We start from the raw sequence: 12,884 nt of genomic DNA, 5'->3' as shown, positions 1-12,884 counted from the left end.
GGATTTCTATGGTATTTTGGCATTTCCCACCATGAACTTCAGGTTTTCATGTGTTCCTGGTGCCTCCACCCATGGTTCTCATTACCTATCCAAATGCCACAAACGATCTGCTGGAGGAACTCACCAGGTTGAGCACTATCTGTGGGGAGGGAAGGAATTGCTGATGGCTGGGAAAAAAAATACCTGCATCAGTATAACCCCATCCAAATGTTCTTTCTTAAATGTGAGCAGTCATGGACCAAAGATCCCAATAACATAGGACATAGAAGAATACAGCATGGAACAGGTCCTTTGATGCCCAGTCTTGGGCTGATCATTTAATCTACTCCGAGATCAATCTAATCCTTCCCTTCCACATAGCCATCCATTTTTCTTTCATCCATGTGCCTATTTAAGAGTCTCTTAAATATCCTTAATATATTTGCCTCTACCACTATTCGTGGCAGCACATTCCATGCACCTAACATTCTCTGTGTAAAAAATCCTACCTTTGGCATCCCCTTTATACTTCCCTCTAAACTCCTTAAAGTTATGTCCCCTTATATTAGCCATTCTGTTCTGGGAAACAGTTCTTGATTGTCCACTCAATCTATATTTCTTAACACATGTACACCTCGATCAAGTCACCGCTCATCCGCCTTTGCTCCAAATAAAGAAGCCCTAGCTTGTTCAACCTACCTTCATAAAACATGCTCTCCAACCCATAGTAGCATCCTGATATCTGTCGCCTCTCTAAGTTTCCACATCCTTTTTATAATGAGGCAAGCAGAACTGAACAAGATGATATCAGTGGGAATATTCCAATATTTGCAAGGAAGCTTTGTGGACACCTTTGAAACTTTTCCTCTCTTTTCCCAGTTATCTCTTCCCATCACAAAGTTCATCACAGGCTGCTATGGCCAATATTTATTAATAACCATCCAAAATTATCAGGACAATTAATCTGGCCATTATTGTTATTGCTGAGCATAAATTAACTGTTGTGTTTCCTCATTTACAACAGTGACTTTTACTTAGAGATGCTCAGTGAACTATAAAGTGCTTTGGAATGTCCAATGACTGTGGAACCTCATATTTGGTTGCAGATATAGCTTGCAGATTGGAAAACAATGCTTCAGATGAGCAAGAACTGGTATTCGATGTGCTGTCCTTCTCAAAACATTATTTTGCATCTACACAAAGAGTGAGACGTAATGTCTGATCACATCTTTTGTCAGTTATCAGACGTGTGATAATAGTTTTCTTATACACACAGTGGCTACTTTATTTGGTACACCTTTCAATCCAATGTGGTCTTCTGCTGCTGTAGCCCGTCCACTTCAAGGCAAGATGTATTGTGCATTCCGAGATGCCCTTCTGCACACGGTTATTTGAGTTACCGTCACATTCCTGTCAGTTTGCACGGGTCTGGCCATTTTCCTCTGATCTCTCTCATTAACAAGGCGCTTTCACTGACAGGATTGCCGCATATTGGATGTTTTTTGGTTTTTCGCACCATTCTCTGTAAACTCTAGAAATTGTTTTGTGTGAAAACCCCAGGAGATCAGCAGATACTCAAACTGACCCTCTTGACCATGTCAGTTGCTGCTACTCGATTGCCTTGTTAGATACTTGTATTAACAAACAGGTATACCTATGGAAGTGGCCACTGAGTGAACCTTATAAAATAGTGGGCTCAATGCGGAGGGTGTTCTGACATGTTGTGACCCGAGATTCTAGAGATTGAGGCCCGAAGGTCAGGACTGCGAGCCAGGGTCAGGGACTGGAGGCCCAATGTCTTTGACTCTGAGTGTCCAGGGGCCGAGGACTGGAGACAGCCTGCCCTGTCGTTAGAAGCCAGCCTGTGTGCATGAGAGAGTAGGCAAGTTGGATAAGCGCTTGTTTTGCTGTAGTTTTCTTGTTATGTTTATTGATTTATCTAGAGATTTAGCGCAGAACAGGCAGTCCTGGCCCTTCAAGGCTTGTCGACCAACAAACCACCCCTTTAACCCTAGCCTAATCATGTAGTGATTTACAATGACCAATTAACCTACTAACCGGCACGACTTTGGACTGTGGGAGGAAACTGGAGCAACCGGAAGAAACCAACGTGCACACGGAAAAGGAGCATACAAACTTGCTTACAGAGGACTCCGGAATTGAACTCTGATGCCCAGGCTGTGATAGTGTCATGCTAATCCGGTACACTACTGTTGGTGTGTGTGTGTGTGTGTGGGTACATTGTGGGCATGCTACATGGTTGTTGTTAACGCAAACAACACACTTCACGATAGGTTTTAATGTACATGTGATAAATAAATCAGAATCTGATATGTGATCACATCTGATATCAGAATCAAAAACGTGTCCACTTCTTTAAATATGAAGTTGACTGGAGATAAAAAGTGACCACAATACTGGGAAAATACCCCCAATGTTCCTCGAAATAGTTGCACGAGATCTTAATTGACCACCTGTAGACAGAGCCATGGTTTAACAGACTGTGGTATCTTGGGTTGGGATGTGAATCCATGTCCACTGCAGAGATGAGTGCACTGCCAATATGATAAAAGAATAGATATGCAGAAGAAAAGGTCAACTGAGGTCACCCTGCACAATCTCTTTATTGCTCAAGTTGCTCAGTTATTCACGAAGGTCTGGTGAATAAGTTGCCTAGCAACCTCACTCTGCAAAGCAATTCTCTTTGTGCTGCAGGGATAGCGGAGGAATAAGTGTGAAATGGAAGAGAGGATGCATTAACAAAAGTGAAATATATTTGACACATTCATTTAGTAAATGAGTCGCTGCCAGGTGAGTCCATCCACTTTTCCTACCTTCTTCTAAACAGTCCCTTGGGATTGATGATGGCCTGCTTCCACCCTTCTTCTGAGGAGGTTGATGAGGCCAATGTGGTAACTGCAGGCTTTTCCACAGATGGGGCAGATGCCACTCAGTAGGACAGGAAAAGATTGGAATAATTAGATTCAAAGATACTTGATACAATCTCTTCCAGGTATGAATGAAGTATGCATGGTAAGAGAAAGCTGCTTTGACATCATTTCACTGGTCATGATTCCCACACCAGAATATCATCCAGTAAGTCTTCACTATTCATTTTTTTTTTTGCAAAGTTCCCAAATATCAATAGAGGACTTCATGCTCTTTATTGTCAGTAAAGGTGCTTTTGTATGATCCAAAACTTTTTGAGTATTTGAAAATACAGTAGAGTTTTTTAAAGTTTTTCTTTTCCTTACATGATTCTGAAGATAAAGGAATGTTCCATTATACTTCTTCTATATCTAAATCCAGCTTGTTCATCTGATAACAGAATATCTATTTGCAGCACGAGTCTACTTAGCACTATTTTAAGAGAAAAATATACTTGGGTAATTGAATAATGTAGTAGTCTATACAATGGTGTTGTCTCCCTGATGTGGGATATTAATGATGTCATCTAGAGTTGTTTGCCAATAGTTACTGATCTTAAATTTGACCTACAAGAGTGTGCACTATATGAACGTCAGGTGAGGCAGAATCAAGTTTCTTTGTTTAATATTCCCTGACAATACTTCCATGTTTTTGAATGGAATTTCTGAGTTGGATCCATTCATGGACATTTAACAAAAGCACTAATATACAGTTTATCTTTGCATATTCCCTCTTTGTGCAGAAGTAGATAAATATTTCAGAACTTGAATAGTTAACATGGTAGCGTAGTGGTCACCATTAGGCTGTTACAGTGCTAGTGATGATCGATCAGGGTTCAATTCCCACCACTGCCTGTAAGCAATTTGTGCATACTTCCCATGACCACATGTCTCTCCTCTGGTGCTCTGGTTTCCTTCCACATTCCCAAGCTGTATGGGTTAGGGCTAGAGAGCTGTAGGCATGGTATGTTGGCAATACCTGTGGACTGCCCAGCACAATCCTCATTGATTTGATTTGACACAAACAACACAATTCACTGTTAAGTTTCAATGTTTTAATGTACATTGAACAAATCAAGCTAATCTTTACCTCTGTCTAAAAATAATTGAAAAAGCTATTGTAACCTTCTCAAAGGGCTAGAAAATGAAGGGGAAGTTCTGCCTCTGCTGCACTGTGCAAAACTCTGATTGGACCAAATCTAAATTCTTTCCTGTGAACTTGGCTTCAGGACAAAAATAAAAATACAATAAAAATGCAATCGTTGGAAACCTGAAACTGTTGAAAATACTCAAAGAATAGTTTAATACAATTGTCAGGAACTATTTCATCTGGAATGAGAATGACCAGAAATGAGATGTAATCTTAAAAATGGCACTCACCTTTATCAGAGTAATTCTTCATACAGAGAGTATTGGAAATCTGGAACCCTGTCCTGCAAAAAAGGCGCTAAGAGTCAGTTTCAGAAGTGTGGTTGCTAGAACTTCATTAGGTAAGTGTAGAGGTACAAATTAAATTAAATTAAGGCATCCATTAGTCTTGTGAGACCTTGGATCTGCACCTGGAAAGTCTTCACTCTCCAGGCCACAGGCCTGGGCAAGGTTGTATGGAAGACGGCTGTTGCCCATGCTGCAAGTCTCCCCTCTTCACGACACTGATGTTGTCCAAGGGAAGGGCAAGGGCCAATACAGCTTGGCACCGGTGTCGTTGCAGAGCACTGTGTGGTTAAGTGCCTTGCTCAAGGACACAACACGTTGCCTCAGCTGGGGCTCGAACTCACGACCTTCAGGTCGCTAGTCGAATGCCTTAACCACTTGGCCACGTGCCCACACAAATTAAATCAAGGGGGTTAATCACAGATGCTGGAAATCCAGAGCAAAACACACAAAATGCTGGGGGAACTCTGTAGGTCAGGCATCATCGATGGAGAGGAACAGACAGAATCAGAATCAGGTTATATCACTGGCATTTGTCATGAAATTTGTTAATTTGCAGCAGCAGTACGTTTGAGCCAAGACCCTTCATTGGGACTGGAAAGAAAGGGAAAAATAGAGATCAGGTATGGATCAGCAAGTTGAGTTGCTAAAATAGCCTTTTCCTGTTTCAGGAAGGCAATCATACTCGGTACTCATTTACTGTTTTCCACCCGGTGTTTCTTTAATCAAGAGACAAATAATTACTGTTAAGGAAACTAGAGTAAAAATGTTTAAAAATAGTGTAATATCTATTGTAATGATAAGTCTGTTCCCCTTTCCAGGCATAATTCCTGTTGAAGCCTTTTATCTGTAAGATTACAATGAATATATTTACCACCATAATGGCTAAAGGAAGACATCACAAATATGCATGAGTACTAACGTTCTGTAATAAAGCTTTATAAACTTGTCAGGCCACTGGGGAATGAGAAGCTCAGTGAAAGGAAAGAATTTTCATTTCTGTAGCAACTTGCATAACTTCAGGAGATTCGGATTATTTATCACGCGCACAACAAAGCATACAATGAAATGCATCGCTTGCGTTAACAACCAGCACCTCTGAGGATGTGCTCGGGGCAGCCTGTAAGTGTCATTGCACATACCAGCACCAATATAGCATGTCCACAACAAACAACAACAACAACAACAAAACAAGACAAGACAATAATAGCAGAACAAGCCCCTTTCCACCTCAGGACAGGCTGCCTCCTGACTTCCACTCCTTGTCCCCAGGCTCTCAGACCTGCAGACATGGGGCATCCAATTTCAGACTTCACCCCAGGATGCTGAATATTGGTTTGACCATATCCTTCGAGACAGTGAAGTACTTTGTCACCTTCTTCTTCTTCTTCTCTGTCCCTGAGGCTAATGAAGCCAATATGGAAATTGCAGAGCCTTGAGGTGGTTGTTAGCTGATAGGTTAAGCAGATGGACAGTTTTCTGAGATGCTCTATTTCGAGCACCATCTGCTGAAGGCTTCTGCGTGTTTCCAATATGCAGCCTCAAGGTTCTCAATACCACCCCAAATGCTCCCTCTTCACTTTAACTGTCCAAGAGCTGGGGATTCAAGGGAGTCAAGAGGGTTCATTGTACTCTTCATGGCCGCATTCAGCACAATCTTGAATCCTTTTCACCGTTCATCTGGTGATCTCCTGCAAGAATGTTCTTCATCAGTCTGGTTTTAGGGAGGACGGGTAGCCTGGTTAGCTGACAGAGAGCAACAAAGGCTTTACTGCAGGGGAATGTTGATCTGGGAGATGTTGGTTCTCCTTTCCTACTCGTGTACTTGAAAGATTTTGCAGACACCATGTATATTCCAGTGCTTTAAGCTGCCAGATGTAGACAGTTCTGGTCTCAGAAGCATATTGGAGGGCAGGGATCAACGGTGCCTGGTAGACCATGAGCTTTATGCGGTATCTTGAGGTAACCACAAGTATACACGTTTCTGCATCAGCAATGAGCACATCATCTTTTTTTAATATTGTGACAAGGGGATATTGAACAAGAAATCAGCAAAAACTCCTCTTCCCATAATTGGTTTTGCATCCAGCTAATGGAGAAGTGGAAACCATGTAATGACATCACTGTTGATAGTGCAGCATGCCTTTTTGTGTTCGAGCCTCTGCAGTAAAACACAATCCAGCAGCCTTATGCGTTGGAGATGAGAGAGTATCCAGCTAACCCACTGTGTCTGATGATTCCACTCGGGCCCAGCGCTCGGGTCTAATTGACATCAGTTGAACGATCAGCTGCTTTGAAGGACCTAAAATGAAATTAGATTGAATAGTAATTTAACATTTTATTTGTGTCCCCCAGATAAAATGCAGAAATAGGTGAGTCAGCACCTATAGTGATGGCAAACAGGGTCTTAATTTAATGCTTCATCCAAAAGTTGATGGCCTACAAATTCAAGATACTCCTAAAAGGAGGTGTAAAACCTGTGCTATGTAGCTATATGTTTTTACATCTAGGACCTGATAAATATAATTAGAGCCTCCAAGTGCACAGAATTTTATTTTCCTTGGTAGTATCTGGTTATCAATGATTGGTTAATCAATATTTTGCAGTTGTCAATCCACTCATGTGCAATGGATCTCAGGACTCCAGCTGTGGCATTTTATGGTGAAGTTGTTGTAAGGAACACAGCACAAAATGGAAGGAACTTGTCCACTGCTTCACTGACATGAACCTTCATTTCCTTGTGGGCATGGGAAAATGTACGAGCCACGTTGTCTGAAGCTGGGTGTCAAGGGAACCCAAGATCAGCCTTGAAAAAGGAGCTAACTACAGAAATCACTGCCAAGTGGTTCCCGTACACCTAAAGGCAAAGTGGGGTTTCAAAACTTCATTTGATTTGTCAAGTTCTCTGACACATTCTTCCTTTCCTTACCTCATAAATGGAGCCTTGAGAAAAAGCACAGCTGTTTGAGCCTTTTCATTCAAGGTGTACAACAAGCACTGACACACTCACAAGCTCTAGAAGTCTTGACACTGCAGTATTTTGATGTTAACTTCCCTCTTCAGCTTTCAGCCTTGCACCCAGAGCAAGCTCCTGTATCTTCAAAACAAAGTGTGTGTGTGGGGGGGGGTGTGCTTTGTCATCTAAAAGACTCAGCAGACTGAACAGAATATTATTAGAGTCATCCAAGTCCTTACCACTGTTCTAGTTGAGAAGTTATGGACAAAGAAGCTGAGAGTGTTTCTGTGGGGATTTTAACATGCTTATTCTCATTGCAGAGAATGGTATGTCCTTCTGATTGTCACTCCCAATGGACTTACAATGTACAGTGCTCACCTTATCACTACAGTCGAAGGAAATACTACCAGTTTAGCCAGACTCACCACACGGCCCACCAGAACTTGAGCGTAAAACAGCATTCCACAGAGGTAGAAGAATTAAGATAATGTCACTGAATGGGTAAGGCCAAGCAAATGAGAGACCTGCTTTTCATCCAGAAGAACTATAGGCAACAGCAGGGTACAACAATAACATAGAAAACATACAGCACAATACAGGCCCTTTGGTCCACAAAGCTGTGCCGAACATGTCCTTACCTTAGAACTACCTAGGCTTTACCCATAGCCCTCTATATTTCTAAGCTCCATGTAGCCATCCAGGAGTCTCTTAAAAGACTCTATCGTTTCTGCCTCCACCACCACCACCGGCAGCCCACTCCACGCATTCACCACTCTCTGCGTAAAAAACTTACCCCTGACATCTCCTCTGTACCTACTTCCAAGTACCTTAAAACTGTACCCTCTTGTGCTAGCCAATTCAGCCCTGGGGTAAAGCCTCTGACTATCCACATGATCAATGCCTCTCATTATCTTGTACACCTCTATCAAGTCACCTCTCATCCTCCGTCACTCCAAGGAGAAAAGGCTGAGTTCACTCAACCTATTCTCATAAGGCATGTTCCCCAATCCAGGCAACATCCTTGTAAATCTCCTCTGCACCCTGTCTATGGTTTCCACGTCCTTCCTGTAGTGAGGCGACCAGAATTGAGCACAGTACTCCAAGTGGGGTCTGACCAGGGTTCTATATAGCTGTAACATTACCTCTCAGCTCTTAAACTCAGTCTCACGATTGATGAAGGCCAATGCACCATATGCCTTCTTAACCACAGAGTCAACCTGCACAGCTGCTTTGAGTGTCCTATGGACTTGGACCCCAAGATCCCTCTGATCCTCCACACTGCCAAGAGTCTTAACATTAATACCATATTCTGCCATCATATTTGACCTACCAAAATGAACCACATCACACTTATCTGGGTTGAACTCCATCTGCCACTTTTCAGCCCAGTTTTGCATCCTATCAATGTCCTGTTGTAACCTCTGACAGCCCTCCACACTATCCACATCACCGCCAACCTTTACAGAACAGTGGGGAAATGAGTATAAAGATTACTCGGGGCTAACAACCCTGACCAGTCAAACAAAACTGTTACGAAACAGCAATGAAGAATTCTTCTACATCTGTGTGCAATGTATGATGGCCAAGGACAGACAGAGATGGAGGACCTTATTTGCTGCCTTAAATGCCGGCAGGCATAACAGGCACTAAGTAAGCAGAAGTGATGGGAGCTGTGTCACATCAAATGTCGAACCCAGTCTATATCCGGTTTAAAAATGATGACAGCTCTGCTGGACTGCTGCTGTTCAGCCCAAGACATTACAGTTGCTAACTGCTTTTAATACCCACAGTATCACGTAATTACCTCTCAATGCCATTTCCTGTTACCAGAGGGAAAAGGGGAGTCCAGCCCCAGTGACAGAAATGGGGCACTTTGAAGAAGTAATTGGATGAGCAGGCTTAGTTGGAAAATGGTCACGAAGTGGAAGCATAAGGGTAATTGTTCATATCGTTATACAGCTATGTGTATGGTACAGTAACCTTTAACTTTAATAGACTGAGATTTGGGAAATAAAATTATTTTCTTCAAATCTTTGCAGCTTAATTACTTCACTGAAATATGCAGATTAAAGAAAGGGAATTATGATAGTAGTGAAGTTATTCTGGAACTTTATGCAATGTTTGTTAGGCCACAACTTGAGTATTCTATACAGTTCTGGTAACCATATTACAGGAAAGGTGTGGTTGAACCATAAGGAGTAAAGAGCAGATTTATGAGGATGTTCCCAGGACTAGAAAATTATAGCCAAGAGTTGTTTTCTTTGGAAAAGAACAGGATAGATAATGTGTGTCCAGTTATGAGGGGCCCTGACAGAGCAATTAGACTGCTGACTGAGCAGAGAAAACACAAGAAATGAGGATTCAATAGGGGTGTGGAACTTAACTGCCTGAAACAGAAACAGAAACAGTTGCCACATTTCAAAGCTCATGGATGTGTATTTGAAGATCTCCAAACTCTAGGGATATGGATTGACTGCTGGAAGGTGGGAGGAATACATAAAACAGCTTATATACATAGATTAATTTTATGTCCACAAAGTAACACTAGGCTGTACATAAGGTGACTGACAGGAAATAATGGAGGTAGAGTTAGTGGGTGGAGGGGTTGATCAGACTTACTGCTTGGGGAAAGTAACTGTTTATGAGTGCAGTGGTCCTGCCATGGATGCTACATAACCTCCTCCCTGATGGGATGGGACAAACAGTCCATGAGCGGGGTGGGTGGGAACCTCTATGATGTTACTGGCCCTCTTCTGGCACCTTACTGTATACATATCCTTAATGGCAGGTAGGCTGGTGCCAGTGATGCGTTGGGCAATTCTGACTACCTGTTGTAGAGCCTTCCTGTCTGCTACAGTGCAGTTTCTGGACCAAGCAGTGATGCACCTTGTCAGGATGCTCTCTACTGCACATTTGTAGAATGACACAAGTATGGATGTGCGAAGACTGGCTCTCTTCAACCTCCTCTGTACGTAGAGACACTGATGAGCTTTCCTGACTGTGTAGGATGTGTTTTAAGACCGTGACAGGTTGTGTGAGACGTGCACTCCCAGGAATTTGAAACTGCTTGCAGTTTCCACTGCTGTATTGCTGATGTAAGTGGGGGGGGGGGGAGGGTGGAGGCGCTGGGTGAATGGTGCAAGTTCTCCTGGTCGATAACCACTTCCTTTTCTTTTTTTACAATAAGAACTACATATAAAATTAATAGTGCAAAAAGAGAGCAAAAAAGGGGAAAAATTGAGTTTGTCTACATAGTTTCATTGTCCATTCAGAAATCTGATTGCAGTGGGGAAGAAGCTGTTCCTAAAACATTGAATGTGTGTCTTCAGGCTCCTATACCTTCTCCTTGATGGTAGCAATGAGAAGGAGGCATGTCCTGAGTGATGGGAGTCTCTAACGATGGATGCTGCCTTTTTAAGGCATCACCTTTTGAAGATGTCCTCATTGCTGGGGAGGCTAGTGCCTATGATGGAGCTGGCTGAGTTTGCAACTTTCTGCAACTTTTTCCAATCCTATGCAATGGCCCCTTCATGCTGGACAGTGATGCAACCAGTTAGAATGCTCTCTACAGTACATCTCTAGAAATTTTCAAGAGTCTTTGGTGACATACCAAGTTTTCTCAAACTCCAAATGAAATATAGTCACTGTCATGCCTTCTTTGTAATTACATAAATGTAATGGGCCCAGAATAGATCTTCAGAGATGGTGACACCCAGGAACTTGAAAATGCTCACCCTTTCCAATGCTGATCCCTCAATGAGAACTGGTGTGTGGTCCCTTGACTTCTCCTTTCTGAAGTCCACAATCCATTCTTTGGTCTTACTAACATTGAGTGCAAGGTTGTTACTGCAACACCACTCAACCAGCTGATCAATCTCACTCCTGTATGCCTCCTCGGATGTCATCATCTGAAATTCTAGCAACAATAGCTGTTTCATCAGCAAATGTGTGCATGGTGTTTGAGCTGAACCTACCCACACAGTTCTGGGTGTATAGAGAGTAGAGCAGTGGGCTCAGCACGCATCATTGAGGTGGGCCACTGTTGATTGTCAATGAAGAGGAGATACTATTTCCAATCTGCACTCATTATGTTCTCTTCATGAGGAATCCAAGGATCCAGTTGCAGAGAGAGGTACATAGACCCAGGTTTTTTTTAGCTTGTTGATTAGTAATGAGGGTATGATGGTGCTGAACGCTGAGGTGTAAACAGCAGCCTGACATAGATATTGCTATTGTCTAGGTGAACCAAGGCTGAGAGGAGAGCCAGTGAGAGTGCATCCACTGTAGACCTATTGTGGCAATAAGCAAATTGCAGCAGTCTTTGAAACTTGCCCACTAAAGTTCAACTAAGAAACTCTTAGTTTCCAATTCAAATGGTTTTTAGGTGGCTGGAGATGGGAGTGTGCAATCCTGTGGATTATTGTGTAGCATCCAAGGAACATGTGCCCTTCTCCCAAACCTCCCTCAGGATACTGAGAACATATTTCTGACCTCCAGTGCATTGCTGTCACCCCAGCTCTTTAGAAACCCATGGCAAAGAGGTGTTAACTATAGAGATGGTAATGTCTCCCTCTGTCTTAATGTAAAATAGTTCCCTATGGCCCTTGGCAGCCAACGTTCACGGGGGAAGAGAGCCGAAATGTAAAGTGATTGAGTAACCCTGTAAAAAGCTCATCAGTAGTGAATGGACTACTGTGAAAACAAAGTTGAAGCTGAAAAATAAGACCTGGAATGCATATTGCACTGTGAACGACGTGACTTTGTATGTGTGTGTACTACAGTACCGATAAAAAGTATTCAACCCCCCCCCCCCGGAAGTTTTCATGTTTTATTGTTTTACAACATTGAATCGCAGTGGATTTAACTTGGCTTTTTTGACACTGATCAACAGGAAAAGACTCTTTCATGTTGAAGTGAAAACAGATCTCTACAAAGTGCTCTAAATTAATCACAAATGTAAAACACAAAATAATTGATTGCATAAGTTTGACACACCAAATCATCACTGGTACAGCCAATTAGTTTTAGAAGTTATATAAATAGTTAAATAGAGATCTGATTTTGGAGATCTGTATGCAGTCAAGGTGTTTCAATTGATTGTAAAAATACACAAATACACCTGTATCAGGAAGGTCCAACAGCTGGTGAGTCAATATCCTGGTAAAAACTACAACATGAAGACAAAAGAACAGTCCAAGCAACTCTGCAAGAAGGTTATTGAAAAGCACAAGTCAGGAGATGGATACAGGAATATCTCCAAGTCACTGAATATCCCTTGGAATATAGCTAAGTCAATCAAGAAATGGAAAGAATATGGCACAGCTATAAATCTGCCTAGAGCAGGTCGTCCTCAAAAACTGAGTGACCGTGCGTGAAGGGATTAGTGAGGGCAGCCACCAGGAGACCTATAAGATTCTGGAGGAGTTACAAGCTTCAATGGCTCAGATGGGAGAGACTGCACATACAACTGTTGCCCAGGTGCTTCACCAATCACAGCTTTATGGGGGAGCGGCAAAGAGAAAGCCACTGTTGAAAAAAACTCAGATGAAATCATGACTAGAGTTCGCCAGAAGGCATGTGGAGATTCT

General features: G+C 42.4%; 1 long non-coding RNA gene across 1 annotated transcript in view; it reads right to left on the bottom strand.

Annotated features, from left to right (window-relative positions):
* Window positions 1–4,361: 4,361 nt before the first annotated feature.
* The window catches only part of LOC134348369 (uncharacterized), a 46,840-nt gene continuing 38,317 nt past the window's right edge, over window positions 4,362–12,884 (bottom strand). The window contains exon 3 of the long non-coding RNA XR_010018407.1: window positions 4,362–6,642. This is a non-coding gene — a long non-coding RNA (uncharacterized LOC134348369). The remainder of the gene's footprint in view (window positions 6,643–12,884) is intronic.

The sequence above is a fragment of the Mobula hypostoma genome, chromosome 6 (genome assembly GCF_963921235.1).
Source record: "Mobula hypostoma chromosome 6, sMobHyp1.1, whole genome shotgun sequence".
In the NCBI taxonomy this organism is placed as follows: Eukaryota; Metazoa; Chordata; class Chondrichthyes; order Myliobatiformes; family Myliobatidae; genus Mobula; species Mobula hypostoma.
The sequence above is the reverse complement of the archived record's forward strand: the minus strand, read 5'-3'. Positions and strand labels throughout refer to the sequence as shown.